The sequence below is a fragment of the Oryctolagus cuniculus genome, chromosome 1, assembly GCF_051225735.1.
Source record: "Oryctolagus cuniculus isolate XC-2025 breed Fujian yellow rabbit chromosome 1, ASM5122573v1, whole genome shotgun sequence".
NCBI lineage: Eukaryota > Metazoa > Chordata > Mammalia > Lagomorpha > Leporidae > Oryctolagus > Oryctolagus cuniculus.
The window spans coordinates 76,614,419-76,636,609 of NC_142867.1; the positions used below are offsets into that span (position 1 = coordinate 76,614,419).

General features: G+C 42.2%; 1 protein-coding gene and 1 non-coding gene across 7 annotated transcripts in view; one reads left to right on the forward strand and one right to left on the reverse strand.

The window, feature by feature from the left end:
* The window catches only part of DLG2 (discs large MAGUK scaffold protein 2), a 2,253,656-nt gene that overhangs the window by 2,096,261 nt on the left and 135,204 nt on the right, over nucleotides 1–22,191 (reverse strand). The window lies entirely within an intron of this gene.
* LOC127485202 (small nucleolar RNA SNORA41) lies at nucleotides 16,048–16,178 on the forward strand. Its single transcript, XR_007912359.2, has one exon. It is a non-coding gene; the product is annotated as a small nucleolar RNA SNORA41 (small nucleolar RNA).

Genomic DNA, 22,191 nt, shown 5'->3' on the forward strand with positions numbered 1-22,191 from the left:
TGTTTTTGTTGTACAAGATTGCTTTAGCTATTCGAGGTCTCCTGTGTCTCCAAATGAATTTCAGCATCATTTTTTCCAGATCTGAGAAGAATGTCTTTGGTATTTTGATTGGTATCACATTGAATCTATAAATTGCTTTTGGGAGAATGGACATTTTGATGATACTGATTCTTCCAATCCACGAGCATCGAAGATTTTTCTATTTTTTGGCATCCTCTTCTATTTCTTTCTTTAAGATTTTGTAATTCTCATTGTAGAGATCTTTAATGTCCTTGGTTAAGTTTATTCCAAGGTATTTGATTGTTTTTGTAGCTATTGTGAATGGGATTGATCTTAGCAGTTCTTTCTCAGCCGTGGCATTGCCTGTGCATACAAAGTTGATTTTTGTGCATTGATTTTATATCCTGCCACTTTGCCAAAATCTTCTATGAGTTCCAATAGTCTCTTAGTAGAGTTCTTCGGATCCCCTAAACAAAGAATCATATCATCTGCAAAGAGGGATAGTTTGAGTTCTTCCTTCCCAATTTGTATCCTTTTAATTTCTTTTTTTGCCTGATGGCTCTGGCTAAAACTTCCAGAACTATGTTGAATAGCAGTGGTGAGAGTGAGCATCCCTGTCTGGTACCAGATCTCAGTGGAAATGCTTCCAACTTTTCCCCATCAATAGGATGCTGGCCATGGGTTTTTCATAAATTGCTTTGATTGTATTAAGGAATGTTCCTTCTATACCCAATTTGCTTAGAGTTTTCATCATGAAAGGGTGTTGAATTTTATTGAATGCTTTCTCTGCATCTATTGAGATAATCATATGGTTTTTCTTCTGTGGTTTATTAATGTGGTGTATCACATTGATTGATTTGCGAATGTTGAACCATCCATGCATACCAGGGATAAATCTCACTTGGTCTGGGTGGCTGATCTTTCTGATGTGTTGTATTCTATTGGCAAGAATTTTATTAAGGATTTTTGCATCTATGTTCATCAGGGAAATGGTTCTGTAATTCTCTTTCAATGCTACATCTTTTTCAGGTTTAAGAATTAATGTGATGCTGGCTTCATAGAAAGAATTTGGGAGGATTCCCTCCTTTTCGATTGTTCTGAATAGTTTGATAAAATTAGAATTAGTTCTTTAAATGTTGAGCAACAACTTACTATTTTATTCCTTTGAGTGTTTTTTTGTTCTACTTAATACCATTGGTTTTACTCTTTAATTAACACACAATTATTCTTAGGTGTTCAAAGTTAACTGAAAAGTGATCCCTGTTAAATATAAGAGTAGGAATAAAAAGGGAGGAGATGTACAGTTCAGCACATGCTCTCTCAGACTTACCCCTAATGGTAGAGCTAGAAACATGCCAGGGGATTCCAATCCAATCCCATCAAGGTGGCATGTACCAATGCCTTCTTACTTGTTAAAGTGATCAGTTTCAGTTTATAATTGATCAAAAAGATAGGATTAAGTGTCGCTCCCTGTCTTCGTGGAGGAACGACACAGGACCCTGCGCTGTTCTTTCGTCTGCTCGGCCCTCCCCGGGTTTGCTGCTGGTTCTTCCCAGGTTGGCTACTGTCCCTTCCACCTCCGTGGAAGGGCAGTTCCCCCTGGCCACATTCCCCACTTCCGCAGGGGAGCGGCACTCCGCCGGCCGGCTCTCTGGGGGGCTGCACAGGCGTTCCCCTTAGATGTTCCCCTTAGATGTTCCTCGTGCATGCCGTCTCTCTCCTCCTTTATAGTCCTCCTCTGCCATTCCTAACTCGGCTGCCCACACACCGAGTACGCTGCTCTCCAATCAGGAGCAAGTCCTACAGTTTATTGGCTGAACTGGAGGCAGCTGCGTAGAAGCTGTTTTCTCCTCTCCCAGCGCCATATTGTGGGTGAGCAGATGCATAGAATAAGTCTTAATTCCAGTAACTCAGTCTAGTCTGAGCTGCTCCCCACAGATCCCCCTTTCTTTTTATTTTTTGGCGTTGATACGCGCCTGTCTTCGGTGTCCCGCGGCACACACTCTGCTCTACTTGCTAGAGTTGCCACAGGTTCTTACAAGTCCTATCAATCAGGCAAACCGAATCCGGGTCCTCTCTTTGCCATGTTGTGAGGAGGTTTTTAGGCGCTGATGCGTGCCTGAGTTCGGTGCCCCGCAGCGCATGCTCTGCTCTGCCTGCAGGTGCTTACAAGCCCTATTAGGCAAACCGAATCCAAGCCTTCTCATTGCCATATTGTGGGGAGGCTTATTGGTGTTGATTCGTGCCTATCTTCGGTGACCTGCAGCTCATACTCTGGTCGAGCTGCCTGCTGGTGCTTATCGCCCTAATCAGGCAGACCGAATCCAAGCCTTCTCATTGCGGTATTGTGGGGAGGCCTTATTGATGTTAATTCATGCCTGTCTTCGGTGACCTGCGGCGCATAAGCTGCTAGCCACCCGCAGGTGCTCACCACCTCCCTAATCAGGCAGACCGAATCCAAGCTCTCTCATTGCCATGTTGAGGGGAGGCCTCACCTCTCTCCATTTCTCTATCTCCAGGCATTCCTATCTCTCCTATTTTACTTCTATCTGCCAGCATTCCTATTTCTCTCATTTTACTTCTAAACCTCTGTTTCTCTTATCCCTGCGGCTTCCCGGTGCCCGCCCCGAGGCTGCTTCTCGGCGGCTTTCCGGCTCTGAGCCGCTTCAGCCAGCTTCTCTCATCTGCGCGGCTTCCCGGCTTCGCGCCTGCACCACAGCCTCGCACTAGCCCAGCGTTCCCTATCTACTTGTGCCCCGCACGCTCTCTCTGCGCGCGGCAGCCTCCACGAGTCACACAGCGTAGCTTACGTCTCCGCCACTAGCATTCAATCCAAGTTCCCCAGACTAACCTGGCGAATTCCAACCTGGCGGCCCACGTCTCTGCCTCTGGTTCCAGATCTTCGCCTCTTGCTCCCCGGGGTGACTTGAAGAATTCCAAGGTGGCTTACGTCTCCGCCTCGGCCTGCACTCGCGGCTTCATCCTCCCTAACATTTTTCTCTACCCGGTATGTTTCCCTAAGTTTTCTTCCAACAATATTCCTCCCTCATTTCTCCTGGCCTCTCCCCACAGTCCGTATCCAAGTCTAAGTTTCTTATAGGTTTCACTTTCACTTTCAACCTGCAGTCCGTATCTGAGTCTAAGTTTCTTCTTGCTTTCACTTTAAATCCTAACTTCTTTCTCACAGTCCATATCCGAGTCTCTGCCTAGGCTTTCAATAGCTTCTTCCGGCACCTAGGCTCTTTGCTAGTCTCTCTCTCCGGTATTTTCCTGCTTCTTCCCTCCTAGGTTTCCTATCCGTCCTAAGTTTCCTATCCGAGCTAGGTTTCCTATCCGAGTCACGGCACCAATATGTCGCTCCCTATCTTCGTGGAGGAACGACACAGGACCCTGCGCTGTTCTTTCGTCTGCTCGGCCCTCCCCGGGTTTGCTGCTGGTTCTTCCCAGGTTGGCTACTGTCCCTTCCACCTCCGTGGAAGGGCAGTTCCCCCTGGCCACATTCCCCACTTCCGCAGGGGAGCGGCACTCCGCCGGCCGGCTCTCTGGGGGGCTGCACAGGCGTTCCCCTTAGATGTTCCCCTTAGATGTTCCTCGTGCATGCCGTCTCTCTCCTCCTTTATAGTCCTCCTCTGCCATTCCTAACTCGGCTGCCCACACACCGAGTACGCTGCTCTCCAATCAGGAGCAAGTCCTACAGTTTATTGGCTGAACTGGAGGCAGCTGCGTAGAAGCTGTTTTCTCCTCTCCCAGCGCCATATTGTGGGTGAGCAGATGCATAGAATAAGTCTTAATTCCAGTAACTCAGTCTAGTCCGAGCTGCTCCCCACAATTAAGTGTCAACGGGATCACACAAACAAGACTAATGTCTGCAAATAATTTATAGAATTCAAAAGGAGAGAATGATCCTCCATGGGAAGCAGGATACACAGCAGACTCATAGAATGGCAGATATCCTAAACAGCACTCGGGCATCAGAATCAGCCCTTAAGGCATTTGGATCTGGCTAAAAAGCCCATGTGAGTTTTGCAGGCATGGAAAGCCAAAACACTCTGGCCAAAAAAGAATATGACCTAAATGAAAGACCTCTGTGAGTGAGATCTTAGCGCAAAGAACAGGCCATCAAGGAAGGAGGTACCTTTTTCTGAAGGGAGGAGAGAACTTCCACCTTGACTATGGCTTTGTTTAAATAAGATTGGGGTTACAAACTCAAAAGGCTTCTATAGCCTTGGCAGCTCATGACAAGAGCCTCAGGTGATTACTGACGTCATAAATAAGAGTGTCAATTGTTAAATCAACAACAGGAGTCACTGTGCACTTACTCCCCATGTAGGACCTTTGCCCTTAATGTGTGCCCTTAATTGTGAATTAATGGTAAAAACTACTACTAAAACAGTACTCTATACTTTGTGTTTCTGTTTGGGTGAAAACTGTTGAAATCTTTACTTAGTATATACTAAGTAGATCTTCTGATATAAAGATTATTGAAAATGAATCTTGATGTGAATGGGATGGGAGAGGGAGCAGGAAATGGGATGGTTGCAGGTGAGAGGGTGGTTATGGGGGGAAAAAGCCACTGTAATCCAAAAGTTGTACTTTGGAATTTTATATTTGTTAAATAAAAGTTTTTTTAAAAAATACAAAATCTTTCTCTCCCTTCTCTGTAATAAAAAATAAAAAATAAAAAACCTCTCAAATAAGTAAAATCTTAAAAAAAAGATGGAAGATAAATTTTTTTTATTTTTTAATTTTTTTAATTTTTTTTGACAGGCAGAGTGGACAGTGAGAGAGAGAGACAGAGAGAAAGGTCTTCCTTTTGCCATTGGTTCACCCTCCAATGGCCACCACAGCCAGCGTGCTTCAATCTCTACCTCCCTCCATCCCTCTGGCTCTCTCTCCCCTCCTTTTCCCTCTCTCCCTCTGCCTTTTCAATAGATAAATCCTTTTAAAGATAAAAATTCATAAAAAAAACAAGAGTTTGCTTTTGGCCAGATCGTTAGCCAAAGTACAGCAGTCTGACAGTGTATATCAGATGCAAATAACATAAATTACAGATGGCAAGAAGAGTTCCCATTGGGAAAAAAGTTCTGAAATGTTCTGATTAGAAAAGAGCAGAATAGGGGAGACAAACCACAACACTTCCAGTGTAATCTTTATAAAATAGAAATTTAATGAGAAAATTATGAGGCTTAAGATATGCCGCTAAGTTTTGATCAATTATTGTAAAGTTTCTCTGAAAATCCCTTAAAATGCCAATCTGTTCTATCAGACTATGAGTCTCTTGGGGAGCACAATTTATTGTTGTTGATTCAGAACTTAATGTAATAACTAGAAAATAGTACTCATTATTATGGATAATACTTACTACATAAAACACAGAACATACCCATATGTTACATAGGTAAACTAATTGTGTAACAGTGAAGTCATTTAGCCTCTCTGAGCCTCATTTCCTCAGTGATAAAAGGCAGCTGCCCTTTAAGATCATTTCTAAATTTAATATTTTGAGATTAAACTTTCCCTGTGATTGTAGAAATATTACATGTAAAAGTCAGCTATAATGAATTAGAGTTCTAATCCAGACTTGTGTGATCCTTAAATATGCTAAAGTTTCTCAATATTTCCATTTCTTCACATGTGAAATGATAATTAAAATATTTTCCTCTTTGTAGAAAAGCTTACTGATAATGAAAACCATATTTAAACATCAAATTATTAGACTAGCAAGTAGAACTCTGAAAATGAGGTAATATTTGTTCTAAAAGATTTGTGATGAGATGAGGCTCGTTACCTGCTAAATTAGGCCTTACTGCATTTCGAAGGGATATGTTCATAAATAATGATTTTTCTTGGTTTCATGTTTTATCAAGCTTTTCTGTGAATGAAACATTACAAGGACAACCAAGTGTGCCCCAATTTTTTCAGAGTTTATTTATTAGATATAATTCAAACCTGTAACTCCTATTGCTATTTCTGTTTCTTTCATCAACTTGCTCTATATTTTTTCCACTGTATCAAAACTACAATTTTAAAATAACTATCAAAGGCAAAGTATGATTTGATTAGGAATCAACTGTTCAGGAGTATATCTACCACTATACAATATTCACCTGATGTTCAATGATTTTAATTCACTCACCCACCACCTCAATTTTCTTTTTACCTGTGGAAAAATTTTTATCTCAACTTAAAAGTCATCAATAGAAAATATTTGAAAAACACAAGGGGCATGCATTGCGGCACAGCTGGCTAAGCTAATGCCTGAGATGTTTGTATTCCATACCAGAGCACATGGTTCAAATGCTGGAGGCAGCAGATAATGGCCTCAGTGCTTGACTTCCTGCCACCCATGTGGGAGATCCGAATTGGAGTTCCTGGCTCTTAGATTCAGCCTGGCCCAGCCCCAGCTGCTGCAGGCATTTGGGGAAAGTAGATGGAAAACACTCATCCCTCCTCTCTTTTTCTCTCTATACCTCCCACCCTCCCTCCTGTTCTCCCTACCTCTTCATGTCTGTCATTCTGTTATTCAAATAAATAAATACAAAAAATCACAAAAGAGATTAAAAATAATTAGAACAATCTAAATGTAAAACTAGAAAAAAATACACTGAAATGGAATGAATAGGGGAAGAGGTTCAAATACTGTTAGAAGGTATCCTGTAACAAACATTTGCACATATCACTAAGCAAGAAAAAAGTTAATCCCAGTGGAATCACTGTATGCCCAAAAAGCAGCATGTAAAGAGCTCAAAAAGATCAACTTCTTCACAATATACCCTTTTAAAACCTAGAAACATTTTGGCAGAAATTGACTACATACTCACTAAACCTGTTACCTCTGCTTCCTTAGACACAGTTAGATTCCATTACAGAGCTTCCTTTGGAGCCAGGCGCAGTCAGATGAAGCTACTTCACAAAAGAGGTGACACAGCCACTCCCAACACAAAAGCTCTCTCGAATTCTGCTGGCTGCCAGACTAATAACTAAGATTAAATCTTAATAAGACCAGCTAGCAAAGCAGGTTGAGCCACAACCTGCAATGTCAGCATCCTGTATGGGTGCCAGTTTGAGTCCAGGCTGCTCCACTTCCAGTCCAGCTCCCTGCTAATGTGCCTGGGAAAGCAGCTAAAGATGGCCCAAGTACTTGGGCCCTGCACCCACATGGGAGCCTCAGATGAAACTCTGGCTCCTGGCTTTGGCCTTGCTCAGCTCTGGCAGTTGTAGACATTTGGTGAGTAAACCAGCAAAATGAAAGACCTATGTGTGTTTCTCTCTCTCGCTCTCGCTCTCACTCTATCTCTGTGTGTCTGTGTATGTGTGTGTGCGTGTGTGTGTGTGTCCTAACTCTGTGTGTGTGTGTGTGTGTCCTTCTCTCTCTTTAACTCTGCCTTTCAAATAAGTCAATAAAATCTTTGAAAATCTTCATATAAACCGAGTTGATGACCACTGAGCCTGGTAAGGAATGAATGAATTACACCTAAAGAATAAGCTGGCACACACAAGGGGCACACCTAGGATTAGACATTGATGGTCCTTGATAAGGGTGTAGGAGTATCAGAATAGATAAAAATTCTTTGATTTACAGCCATTTCAGACACTGGATTTAACATCGTAACCTAGGGTTAAAACTCAACCTCATTCAATAGGTTTGAGTCTGAAAATTGGCTCAGATCTGGGAAATAAGCATAAGACTGTTATTTCTTACTGGTGCAATCTTCTCAATCTCTTACTCTTCTTTTCTTGCTTTTTTTAAATTATGGATGTTAAGCAGTACCTTTGTTGGTTTCCCCTGTATACTGTCCCCAGGGACACCAGATTCTGTCAACCACCCCCAAAACAATCCTTGTATGGGGAAGAAGGAAGCTTTCTGTTGATGGATCTTAGAAAGCTGGGAAAAACAATAGTCAACTTAGTACAGGAGAAATGCTTATGCTTCCCTGAAAGATGGTAGAAGGAGAAAAAAAGAAGTTAACGAAGTTGGTTTGCTTGAGTGGTTACATTTTTTTTAAAAGATTTATTTATTTGAAAGCAGAGTTACAGAGAGAGGGAGAGAGACAGAGAAAGAGAGGTTTCCATCTGATGGTTCACTCCCCAAATGGTTACAATGGCTGGGCTGGGCCAGGCCAAAGCCAAGAGCCAGGAACTTCCTCCAGGTCTCCCACATGGGTGCAGGGGCCCACACTTTGGGCCATCACCTGCTGCTTTCCCAAGAACATTAGCAGGGAGCTGGATTGTAAGTAGAGCAGCAAATCAGTGCCCATATGGGATGCCAGTGCTGCAAGCAGCAACTTAAACTGCTATGTCCACAGCACGGGTCCTGTGATTACATTTCAAAAGTCAGGAGGATCTAGGATTATATTCTACAAGAAAGTCCATATGGGAAATACATAAAATTTGTATACATTAAATAAAAATGTAAAAAAAGAAAGTCCAAGGGACACATCAATTCACCAAAGCCACTAAGAATGCACCAGCAAGAGGAGCACTAGCATTACTGATAATTTCAGCAGTGGCACTTCCCTGTGAGTCAGGGATGATGAAAGGAGAGTAGCACAGTTGAAAAACTGGCAGCATTTAACTGCCAGATGACAGGAGGCCACAATTACTATAATGACTGGCAGTGTCAGGTGAACAGCTAACAGAGCTTGACACACAGGAGTTTCAGAGATGGTTAATACAGCATGGTGTCCCTAGAGACAAAATAGAAGCAAAGCCAATAAAGGTGCTACTTATTATCCATAATCAAAAAAGAAAGAAAAGAGGAGCAGGAGGCTGAGGTGGCTGCCCCAACAAAAAGTCACAGTGTCTTGCTCACTTCCCATATATGAGCCAATTTTCAGACCCAACCCAAGAGGTGACACAGAATAACACACCACATTAAGGCTTTGTATTTTCTATTCTCTTTTATGGAAATACTCTTCTCCCAGAAATTCACTTGCTTGCTGCCTCCCTACTTTGAAGTCTTTGCTAGATGGTTATCTCTCTATTAAGACCTCTCCAAACTATCTCATCAGGGTACTTCAGAAAGGTGGGGAAAAATTAGAATTAAGAAATTGGTTTATTTTGATGCAAAACAACTTGAAATCCATGCATAGTTTTCCATAATACATATGTTCCACAAACTTTTTAAAGACCTCTCATAATTTAAACTAAAACAACATTAATCCAGGGAATTAAAGTTCATTACAGCAATGACAGATCAACCTATAGAAATTTCATCAGCAGCTGGTGTTGTGGCATAGTGGGTTATGCTGCCACCTGTGACACCAGCATCCTATTTGGGCATGAGTCTCTGCCATCCACGTGGGAGACCCAGAAGAAGTCTCTGACTCCTGACTTCACCCTGGCCCAGTGCTATTGTGCAGCTCACTCGCTCGCTCTCTCTCTCCTGTCTCCATCTCAGTCTCCCTCTCTCTCTCTCTGTAACTGTGCCTTTCAAATAAATAAATAAATAAATATTTTTAAAAAGAAAAATAAATTTCCCCTGCAACCATGTACCTGCCTCTGTTTTTGATACAGCTTCCTGCTGATGATTGTCCAAGTGCCTGGGTTCCTGCCACCCATGCAGGAGACCTGGATTGAGGTCTTTACTTCAGACTGCCCCAACCCCAAGTTGTTGTGGGCATTTGGGAAGTGAACCAAGAAATTAAAGGTCTGCCATTCTTTACCCCCATCTCCATCTCTCCTTTAAGTCACTCTGCCTTTCAAAGAGAGAGAGAGATTTAAAAAAAAAAAAGAGTGGTGGGGTGTCGCTCCCCCTCTTCGCGGAGGAACGACACAGGACCCTGCCTAGGCTTCCTATCCGAGTCACGGCACCATTATGTCGCTCCCCCTCTTCGCGGAGGAACGACACAGGACCCTGCCTAGGCTTCATATCCGAGTCACGGCACCATTATGTAGCTCCCCCTCTTCACGGAGGAACGACACAGGACCCTGCGCTGTTCTTTTGTCTGCTTGGCCCTTCCCGGGTTTGCTGCTGGTTCTTCCCAGGTTGGCTACCGTCCCTTCCACCTCCGTGGAAGGGCGGTTCCCCTTGCCACTTTTCCCACTTCCGCGGGGGAGCGGCACACCACCGGCCGGCTCTCTCGGGGGCTGCTCAGGTGTTCCTTCAGATAGATGTTCCTGGTGCATGTTATCTCTCTCCTCCTTTATAGTCCTCTTCCGCCAATCCCAACTCTGCTACCCACACGCCGAGTACGCTGCTCTCCTCCAATCAGGAGCAGGTCCTGCTGTTTATTGGTTGAACTGGAGGCAGCTGTGTAGAAGCTGTTTCCTCCTCTCCCAGCGCCATATTGTGGGAGAGCAGATGCATAAAATAAGTCTTAATTCGAGTAACAGTCTAGTCCCAGTTGCTCCCCACAGATCCCCCTTTCTTTTTATTTTTGGCGTTGATACGCGCCTGTCTTCGGTGCCCCGCAGCACACACTCTGCTCTGCTTGCTGGAGTTGCCCACAGGTGCTTACAAGCCCTACCAATCAGGCAAACCGAATCCGGGTCCTCTCTTCGCCATGTTGTGAGGAGGTTTTTAGGCGCTGATGCATGCCTGTGTTCGGTGCCCTGCAGCGCATGCTCTGCTCTGCTAGAACTGCCTGCAGGTGCTTACAAGCCCTACCAATCAGGCAAACCGAATCCAAGCCCTCTCATTGCCGTCTTATGGGGAGACTTATTGGTGTTGATAACGTGCCTGTCTTTGGTGACCTGCAGCGGGTAAGCTGCTAGCCACCAGCAGGTGCTTATCGTCTTACTAATCAGGCAGACCGAATCCAAGCTCTCTCATTGCCGTGTTGTGGGGAGGCCTTATTTTTCTCTATTTCTCTACCTCCGGGCATTCCTATTTCTCCTATTTTACTTCTATCTGCCAGCATTCCTATTTCTCTCATTTTACTTCTAAACTTCTGTTTCTCTTATCCCCGCGGCTTCCCGGTGCCCGCCCCGAGGCTGCTTCTCGGCGCCTCGCCCCGCGGCGGCTTCCCGGCTCTGCGCAGCTTCCCGGCTTCGCGCGCTCCGCGGTCTCCGCGCCCTTTGCACCCGCACCACGGCCTTCGCGCTAGCCCCGCGTTTCCTACTCACGCCCCGTGCGCTCTCTCCGTTTGTGCCCCGCGCGCTCTCTCCGCGCGGCGGCTTCCGCGAGTCACACAGCCTAGCTCACGTTTCCGCCACCGGTATTCAGTCTAAGTTCCCAGGGCTAACCTGGCGAATTCAACCTAGCCTCCGCCTCTGGTTTTAGCTTTTTGCCTTTTGCTCCCCGGGCTGACTTGACGAATCCCAAGCTAGCTTACGTCTCCGCCTCAGCCTGCCCCCACGGCTTCATCCTCCCTAACATTTTTCTCTACCGGTATGTTTCCTAACTTTTCTTCCAACAATATTCCCCTCTCATTTCTCCTGGCTTCTCCCCACAGTCCGTATCCGAGTCTAAGTTTCTTCTAGCTTTCACTTTCGCTTTCGACCTTAGAGATTTCTCCCAGCTTCCCCCTGTAGTCCGTATCCAAGTCTATGCCTAGGTTTTCGATAGCTTCTTCCGGCACCTTTTCCGTCCGGCTTTCCCCTAGGCTCTCTCTAATCTCTCTCTCCGGTATTTTCCCGCTTCTTCCCACTTCTTCCCTCCTAGGTTTCATATCCAAGTCACGGCACCATTATGTCGCTCCCCCTCTTCACGGAGGAACGACACAGGACCCTGCGCTGTTCTTTTGTCTGCTTGGCCCTTCCCGGGTTTGCTGCTGGTTCTTCCCGGGTTGGCTACCGTCCCTTCCACTTCTGTGGAAGGGCGGTTCCCCTTGCCACTTTCCCCACTTCTGCGGGGGAGCGGCACACCGCCAGCCGGCTCTCTCGGGGGCTGCTCAGGTGTTCCTTCAGATAGATGTTCCTGGTGCATGTTATCTCTCTCCTCCTTTATAGTCCTCTTCCGCCAATCCCAACTCTGCTACCCACACGCCGAGTACGCTGCTCTCCTCCAATCAGGAGCAGGTCCTGCTGTTTATTGGTTGAACTGGAGGCAGCTGTGTAGAAGCTGTTTCCTCCTCTCCCAGCGCCATATTGTGGGAGAGCAGATGCATAAAATAAGTCTTAATTCGAGTAACAGTCTAGTCCCAATTGCTCCCCACAGTGGGGGTTGGCACTGAGTCGTAGCGGGTAAAGCCTCCACCTGTAGTGCTGACAGCCCATATGGGTGCTGGCTTAAGTCCAGGCTGCTCCACTTCCAATACAGCTCTCTGCTGTAACCTGGGAAAGCAGTAGAAGATGGCCCAGGGCCTTGGGCTCCTGCACCCATGTGAGAGACCCAGAAGAAGCTCCTAGTTCCTGGCTTCATATCTGCCCAACTCCATCTATTGTAGCCATTTGGGAAGTGAACCACCTGATGGAAGATTCTCTCTCTCTCTCTCACTCTCTCTCTCTCTCTCCTGCCTCTCTATAACTCTGCCTTTCACAGAAAATAAATAAATCTTTCCCAGCCACACATGTCTGCTGACTCTAAAACCCATCCCTTATAACTTATGGCTTTTTTTAATGGATTGCTTCCCCTTTAAATAAAAGAAAAAATTTTATTTTACAAACCATTATACTCTGAATTTGTCAGTTTGAAATATAAAACATTGGGATAGGTATTGTAGCACAGTGGATTATGTCACTGCTTGGGATTCTGACATCCCCTATCAGAGTGCCAATTCCAATCCTAGCCCCTCTGCTTCCAAATCAGCTTTCTGCTGATGAACCTGGAAAGGCATTGAAACATGGCTCAAGTACTTGGGACCTAGCCATGTGGGAGACCCTGATGGAGTTCCTGGTTCCTGAGTTCAACCTGGACCAGCCCTGGCTATATGGGGCATGAACCAGCAGATGGAAGCATTCTCTCTCATTCTCTCTCTCTCTCTCTCTCTCTCTCTCTCTCCTGCTCTTTCCCTCTCTCTCTACATAAGTATCTCTATCTCTCCCTGCCACGTTATCTTTTAAAAAGTAAATAAATGAATCTTTAAAATAATAAAATATTAGTATTGTATTTTGAGTTGCTTTAAAATGAGATGTGGGAGAGCTATTTGGCTTAACAGTTAAAACAGCCAACTCCCATGTTATGCTACCTATCCAACTCCCAGCTACAGATCCTGATTCTAGCTTCTTACTAATGCAGACCCTAGGAGTCATTGGTGATGACTCAAGCAGTTTGGTTACTGCCACTCACATGGAAGACCTAGATTGGGTGTCCAGCTCCTAGCTTCACTGCCTCCCCTCAACCCCAATCCTGCCATTGTGGGCATTTGGGGAGCGAATCAGTGAATGGGAGCTCCCTCCCACTAGCAAGTAAGTTAAGTAAATTTCTTAAACAATTTTAAAAACTAGAGGGAGACACATTAAAGACAACATGTTTCTGAACATTTGAAGGTCTTTTAACTCCATTAGATACTTCAAGTGTGACACATTTAACATGCCCTCACAAAATGTACAATCTACCTCAATCATGCTGACAGATCAAATCCAAAATAAGCTCTATTAATCAGCACAATAGTAACGACATTTGCTAACTCTGATGAAAAATGTTTTGTTATATATTTCTGAAAGAAATTGGATTTACTTTTGAGATTTATATTTTTCTTATAAATGTTTTTCAATTCTTGTCATAGTTAATAAAGATAAACTGCTTTAAGATTCTTATGAAAGTAAATTTGGTAAATAATCACAATAACAGCTCCCATTTATTTAGGAATTACTAATGATCAGGTCTATTTTATAGGTGCTTTATGAACATTTTACTTAATCCACAGTACAACCAAGATAAAATTACTTTTCACATTTTTAAGCACATAAAGCTTAAATAATTTAACTAGTATCATATAGCATCAATAATATAATCACAGTGCAAATCTATATGCTTCCAACTCTAAATACAGCTGTCTCTGCTATGTTCTTATTGGCACCACCTTAGAAAAGGTATTACTCAGGGGTCTACATTGTGGTGCAGTGGCCTGAGCCACTGCTTGCAATGCTAGCATCCCATATCATGGTAAGTGCCAGTTTCAGTCCTGGCTGTACCACTTCCAATCCAGCTCCATAAATAAATATAAGTGGGAAAGCAGTGGATATTGACCCAAGAACTTGTTCCCCTGAGAGGAGAGGCCCAGATGGAGTTCCAAGTTCCTTATTTTATCCTGGCCCAATCCCCGTGGTAGTGGCCATTTGAAGAGTGAGCTAGTGGATAAGCAATCTCTCCTTCTCTCTCTGTCTCTCCCTCTCTCTGTGTAACTCTGCCTTTCATTAAGTAAATTGAAAAACAAAGAACTATTACTCAGAGACATCTCTAATTAGAATGGGTATATATTTATATTCTCAATTTTAAAATATTATATATTATTATATATTATAGTATAATTATATTTAATTACATTAACTATGAAAATGATATGTTATGCTACAAATATTGAATGATATTTTAAAATCTAGAATATGAATTTATTTTTAAATGCAAAATTTTGTGGTTTTTTTAAGATTTATTGAATTATTTGAAATGAAAAGTTACAGAGAGAGAAAAGGAGAGAGAGAGAAAGAGAGAAAGAGAGGATCTTCTATCCACCAGCTCATTCCCCAAATGGCTGCAACAACAAGGGCTGGGCCAGGCAAAAGCAAGGAGCCTACAACTCCATCCAGATCTCCCACATGGGTGGCAGAGTCCCCTACATTCAGGCCATCTTCCACTGCTTTCCCAGGTAGATTAGCAGAAAAATGAATCTGATGTGGAACAGCCAGAACTTGAACCATCACTCATAACAAATGCCAGCCTCCAAGCAGCAACTTAACTCACTAAGTCACAATGCTGTCCCCAGAATAAATTCTTAAGAAAAAATCTCTTCTTGCTGAGTAAAATAAATACATTCTTCTCATTGCAATAAACCTTTTTAGTCCAATAAATCATGATAATTTTACATTATTCAGAAAGAAGAGGGGTCAGCACTGTGGCATAGTGGGTAAAACCTATGCCTGCAGTGCCAGCTTCCCATATGGTCGCCAATTTGTATCCTGGCTGCTTCTCTTCTGATCCAGCTCTTTGCTATGGCCTAGGAAAGCAGTAGAAGATGGCCCAAGTCCTTGTACCCCTGCATCCGCATGGGAAACCCAGAAGAAGCTCCTGGCTCATGGCTTCAGATCGGAGTAGCTCTGGCCATTGTAGCCATCTGGGGAGTGAACCAGTGGATGGAAGACCTCTCTTTCTGTCTCTGCCTCTCTCTGTAACTCTTTCAAATAAATAAAATAAATCTTTAAAAAAAAATAAGTAAAGGAATAGTACACACTTAGGGATGAGTGCAGACAATTTCAAGAGAGAAAACTGCTCCTACCCAGGCTAGAGTCATACTTTTTACAGGGTAGGGGTGGCACTTGAGACAGGGTCTGAATGAAGATCCAAAGAAGACAAGGTTTGAGTGGGACTGCAGCACACATGTTTACATCCAGGAAGGTATCATGACATCAGGTGCTTGATGGAGAGTAAGGCTTAGCTTCATGATGAAGAGCAGGTGTGTCAAGTCTTCAGCCAAGCTAAATCTGCACATAAGTTTTTGTGACACGTACAGTGTTCACGATTTAGGTATTGGCTATCTTTAGCTCCTTGTCTCTCACTGACTCCCTGCCTAGCCCACATCACTTTCATATTACCAAGGGACAATATTAAGTTTAACAGTTTCTGGAAATTACCCTCTTTGAAAACGCAGTATTCACTTTTTTTTTTCTTTTTACAGGCAGAGTGGACAGTGAGAGAGAGACAGAGAAAGGTCTTCCTTTGCTGTTGGTTCACCCTCCAATGGCCGCCACGGCCAGCGTGCTGCGGCCAAGGCACTGCGCTGATCCGATGGCAGAAGCCAGGTACTTATCCTGGTCTCCCATGGGGTGCAGAGCCCAAGCACTTGGGCCATCCTCCACTGCACTCCCTGGCCACAGCAGAGATCTGGCCTGGAAGAGGGGCAACTGGGACAGAATCCGGTGCCCCGACCAGGACTAGAACCCAGTGTGCTGGCGCCGCAAGGCGGAGGATTAGCCTAGTGAGCGGCGGCACCAGCCAACAGTATTCACTTCTACAACTATTGATTGGTCTGCAGCTCTTCTTAGTAGTAATTGTGGCATTCCACTGTGGGAAAGAAACTGTTACACAATTAAACACTTCTTAGCAAAACAGAAAGTAGGCATATGTGTGAAGTATAGAAGATTAAAAAAAAGAAAACACAGTATTCAGTATTCCAAAATTTCTTCAGTTCTCCTTGACTTTTCAAATGATGACCAAAGGTCCTGAGACTAGAAAGTGGAAAAAAAAAAAAACTCAAGACACCATAAATATGCATCAGGCTGATATAACAGACACAGACAAAGCTAGCTGCAAAGTTAGCAGGAAACAATATTTTTCCAAAGGACATCTGCAGCTGTAAATTGTCCTAACAACCCTTTTCTTTTAGTGATAACTTCTTTCTTGCTAAGAATTCCCTGTTCTTTATGAAGATTTTTGCAAGTTTCCACCATTAAAAACTAAGATGTTGATTATGTATGCTATAATTTATGTTTATTCGCGAGCTTTTATTTTTGATGATTTTGTTGGTAAGTCTGAATTTGAAAGAGGGGCTGCATTTTCATTTGCTTTGCATTTCTGTTATTTCTGTTTGCTTTGATTTTTTCTGGCTCTCATTTGTTGGCCTTCATAAAAAATTAAGATTAATTTTTCAGAGAATCACTCCAAATACATGTTTTTGGAAGCTTCTATTCCTAACTGTATGATGCATATATAAATAGTAACTTTAATTAAACTTAGTTCCCATGTAAGTTATAGACATTAAAGAAGACAACATATTTAAAGACAAAAAAGCTATAGAACAAATATGTATTAACATCATTTCTTCCTATGTAGAATGAAACACCCTTCCTGTTCTTTTTCCTCTCTCAGCTATTATAAAACATAAACTGAGTATTATATTTATAGATTATATATAATTACATGTATATATTAAAATATAAATTGAGTATTATAAACTCAATTTTATTTCTTTAAAGATTTATTTATTTATTTGGAAAGCAGAGTTACAAAGAAGCAGAGGCAGAGGCAGAGAGTCTTCCATCTACTAGTTCACTCCCCAAATGGCTGCAAAGCTGGAGCTGGGCCAGCAATCAAGAGTCAGGAGCTTCTTCCAGGTTTCCCAAGCATGTGCAGGGGCCCAAGGACTTGGGCTATCTTCTACTGCTTTCCCAGGCCATAGCAGAAGCTGGATCAGAAGTGGGGCAGCTGGGACTCGAACCGGCACCCACGTGGGGTGCTGGCACTGTGGGCCGCAGCTTTAACCCCAACACCACGGTGCTGGACCCTGTATACTAAATTTTAATCCATCAGAATTACTTGCCAAAATGAATGGGAGAGAGAAAAGAATTCAGCTAAGAATAAAAACAGACTTTTCTCTCCCTTCAGGTATAGTGGCAATTGTGACACTATTTTTACATTAAAAAAAAAAAAACCTGACATTTGAGGGGGAAAAAAAAACAGCTTAGTAGTGTACCAGGTGATTTCTGTCACACTTAAGTCTTACTATGTTGCCAGACCTGGAGTCCATACCACAGCAACACTTATGAGAGTTAACAAAACCCTTGCACAACTGTCACTGACATGAGGACAAATGTCACTTGTTATAAATAGTAGCAACAGTAATCACAAGGAAAGTCCTAAAATTGATGAAATTATGGAGTCACTGTACCAGTCCCTGGCCTGCTTTCCTCTGGATTTTTTGTTTTCAGAGAAAAATTTAAAACCTTTATTCCATTACAGGCAGGCAAGGCAATTCCCAACTGATAAAATGGGGGTTCAATAAATATTTGTTGATTTGCATTTCCCTGATTACTAATGACCTTGAACATTTTTTCATGTGCCTGTTGGCCATTTGGATTTCCTCTTTTGAAAAATGTCTATTGAGGTCCTTGGCCCATCTCTTAATTGGGTTGTTGGTTTTGTTTTTGTGGAGTTTCTTGATCTCTTTGTAGATTCTGGTTATTAACCCTTTATCTGTTGCATAGTTTGAAAATATTTTTTCCCATTCTGTCGGTAGTTTCTTCACTCTCCTGACTGTTTCTTTTGCAGTACAGAAACTTCTCAATTTGATGCAATCCCAATAGTTAATTTTGGCTTTGACTGCCTGTGCCTCCCGGGTCTTTTCCAGAAACTCTTTGCCTGTGCCAATATCTTGAAGGGTTTCTCCAATGTTCTCTAGTAACTTGATGGTGTCAGGTCGTAGATTTAGGTCTTTAATCCATGTTGAGTGGATTTTTGTGTAAGGCGTAAGGTAGGGGTCTTGCTTCATGCTTCTGCACGTGGAAATCCAGTTTTCCCAGCACCATTTATTGAATAGACTGTCCTTGCTCCAGGAATTGGTTTTAGATCCTTGATCAAATATAAGTTGGCTGTAGATGTTTGGGTTGATTTCTGGTGTTTCAATTCTGTTCCATTGGTCTATCCATCTGTTTCTGTACCAGTACCATGCTGTTTTGATTACAACTGCCCTGTAGTATGTCCTGAAATCTGGTATTGTGATGCCTCCGGCTTTGTTTTTGTTGTACAAGATTGCTTTAGCTATTCGAGGTCTCTTGTGCCTCCATATAAATTTCAGCACCAATTTTTCCAGATCTGAGAAGAATGTCTTTGGTATCTTGATTGGTATTGCATTGAATTTATAAATTGCTTTTGGGAGAATGGACATTTTGATGATATTGATTCTTCCAATCCATGAGCATGGAAGATTTTTCCATTTCTTGGTATCCTCTTCTATGTCTTTCTTTAAGGTTTTGTAATTTTCATCGTAGAGATCTTTAACATCCTTGGTTAAGTTTATTCCAAGGTATTTGATTGTTTTTGTAGCTATTGTGAATGGGATTGATCTTAGAAGTTCTTCCTCAGCCATGGCATTGTCTGTGTATACAAAGGCTGTTGATTTTTGTGCATTTATTTTATACCCTGCTACTTTGCCAAAATCTTCTATGAGTTCCAATAGTCTCTTAGTAGAGTTCTTTGGGTCCCCTAAATAAAGAATCATGTCATCTGCAAAGAGGGATAGTTTGAGTTCTTCCTTCCCAATTTGTATCCCTTTAATTTTTTTTTCTTGCCTAATAGCTCTGGCTAGAACCTCCAGAACTATATTAAATAGCAGTGGTGAGAGTGGACATCCCTGTCTGGTACCAGATCTCAGTGGAAATGCTTCCAACTTTTCCCCATTCAATAGGATGTTGGCCGTGGGTTTTTCATAGATTGCTTTGATTGTATTGAGCTAAGCTAAGACCTGGAACCGACCTAAATGCCCATCAACGGTAGACTGGATAAAGAAATTATGGGATATGTACTCTTTAGAATACTACACCGCAGTAAGAAACAACGAAATCCAGTCATTTGCAACAAAATGGAGGAATCTGGAACACATCATGCTAAGTGAAATAAGCTAGTCCCAAAGGGACAAATACCATATGTTCTCCCTGATCGGTGACAACTGACTGAACACCAAAAAGGAAACCTCCTGAAGTGAAATGGACACTATGGGAAACGGTGACTTGATCAGCATAGCCCTGACTGTTAATGAACAACTTAATACATTATCCCTCTTAGTAGTTTTTTTGTCTGTTCTACTTAATATGACTGGTTTAATTCTGTAATTAATACACAGTTATTCTTAAGTGTTAAAAATTAACTGAAATGTGATCCCTGTTAAACATAAGAGTGGGAATAAGAGAGGGAAGAGATGTATAATTTGGGACATGCTCAAGCTGACTTGCCCCAAATGGTAGAGTTAAAAACATACCAGGGGATTCCAATTCAATCCCATCAAGGTGGCATGTACCAATGCCATCTCACTAGTCCAAGTGATCAATTTCAGTTCACAATTGATCATAATGAAAGGACTAAGAGTCAAAGGGAGCACATAAACAAGTCTAGTACCTGCTAACACTAACCGATGGAATAAATAAGGGGAGAGTGATCCAACATGGGAAGTGAGATACTCAGCAGACTCATAGAATGGCAGATGTCCTAAATAGCACTCTGGCCTCAGAATTAGCCCTAAAGGCATTCGGATCTGGCTGAAAAGCCCATGAGAGTATTTCAGGCATGGAAAGCCAAGACACTCTGGCAAAAGATCTCTGCGAGTGAGATCCCAGTGGAAAGAACAGGTCTTCAAAGAAGGAGGTACCTCTCTCTGAAGGGAGGAGAGAACCTCCACTTTGACTATGAGCTTGTCTAAACAAGATAAGAATTGGAGAACTCAGAGGGCTTCCATAGCCTTGGAAACTCATGACTGGAGCATAGGGAGATTACTGATGCCATAGACAGGAGTGTCAATTGGTAAAGTCAACAACAGGAGTCACTGTGCACTTACTCCTCATGTAGGATCTCTGTCCTTAATGTGCTGTGTATTGAGATTTAATGCTATAACGAGTACTCAAACAATATATTTCACTTTGTGTTTTTATGGGGGTGCAAACTGTTGAAATCTTTACTTAATGTATACTAAACTGATCCTCTGTAAAAAAAAAAGAAAGAAAGAAAGAAAGAAAGAAAGAAAGAAAGAAAGAAAGAAAGAAAGAAAGAAAGAAATTATCAACTCCCAACTTGACTCTCACTGGGATTAAACATGACAATAGGTCTGATCTGATTTCATCATCATTTAAAAAAATCATCTATTATTTTTCACTTTATGTTTCTGTGTGAGAGCAAACTGTTGAAATCCTTACTTAATGTATACTAAGCTGATCTTCTGTATATTAAGATAATCGAAAATGAATCTTGATGTGAATGGAAGGGGAGAGGGAGTGGGAAAGGGGAGGGTAGTGGGTGGGAGGGACGGTATGTGGGGGAAGCCATTGTAATCCATAAATCGTACTTTGGAAATTAAAAAAAAAATAAAAAAAAAGCAATGACTGACTCTTAAACAAAAAAAAATAAATAAATAAATAAATATTTGTTGAACTGAACTGAGAGGATATTGAAAGAATGGCTAAAGATAATGGAGAAAATACCCCTGTTGTGTAAGTCTATCATATGAAAAGTTTGAGATATAATGGGTCATGATGTAGAACTAAAAACAGAAAATAATCCAAATGATCTATGTAACACCAAAGACTGGATACACTGTTTCAAGAGCTTCATGCTAAATTAATCAATTAATAGTAACTGCAAAATGGCAAAAAGTAAAACTTCAGTCATAGGAAAAATAGGCAATGTGATTTTCTTTAATATCCTCAAAATTCTGAGGTGTAATTAGCAAATAATATCTATGAAAACAGAACATTTCAGAAGATATACAGTGAATTGATACACCAAGGAATGGCAAGGAGAGATAAAAGGAAGATAATAAGAGCAAGAGATGTCTGGGATAGATTTAAAAAAATTTTCATCTCTAGTACTAGTTTGAGTGTATGAGAGAGTACTGCACAAGAGAATAAGAGTGATAGTAGAGAATACTTAAATGTGAAAAAATAATGACAGATACTATTATCTCAGTACTTACTATAAGGCAAGCACTACACAATGCATTTACTATACTACATTTTTTTTTTAGATTTATTTATGTGAAAGGCAGAGTTACAAGAGGCAGAGAGAGAAACAGACAGACAGATGGGGGCGGGGGAGAGGGTCTTCCATCAGCTGGTTCACTCCCCAGATGGCTCCAACAGCTGGAGCTGTGCCAATCCGAAGCCAATGGCCAGGAGCTTCTTCCAGATCTTCCACATGAGTGCAGGAGCCCAAGGACTTGGGCCATCTTCTACTGCTTTCCCAGGCCACAGCAGAGAACTGGATCAGAAGTGGAGCAGCCGGGACTCAAACTGAGTGCATATGAGATGCCAGCACTGCAGGTGGCAGCTTCATCCACTATGCCACAGCACCAGCCCCAATATACTATTTTATTAATACATACCAAATATATGTATGAGACAGACCAGGTTGGGGGAGGATAGGTTGCATCATATAAAAGATACTATATTAGTTTCCACATATAAATGTAGCTTTCTCTGTATTCCAAGGTTCCATATTCATGGAGTCAAACAACAACCAAAGAACATATACATATTTGTGTGTGTGTATGTATATGTGTGTGTATGTATATGTAATCTGTACTGAACAAATATAGACTACTTTTCCTTGTCACGATTTCCTAAACAATACAACAGTTATTTGCATATCATTTAAATTATACTGTGTTAAAT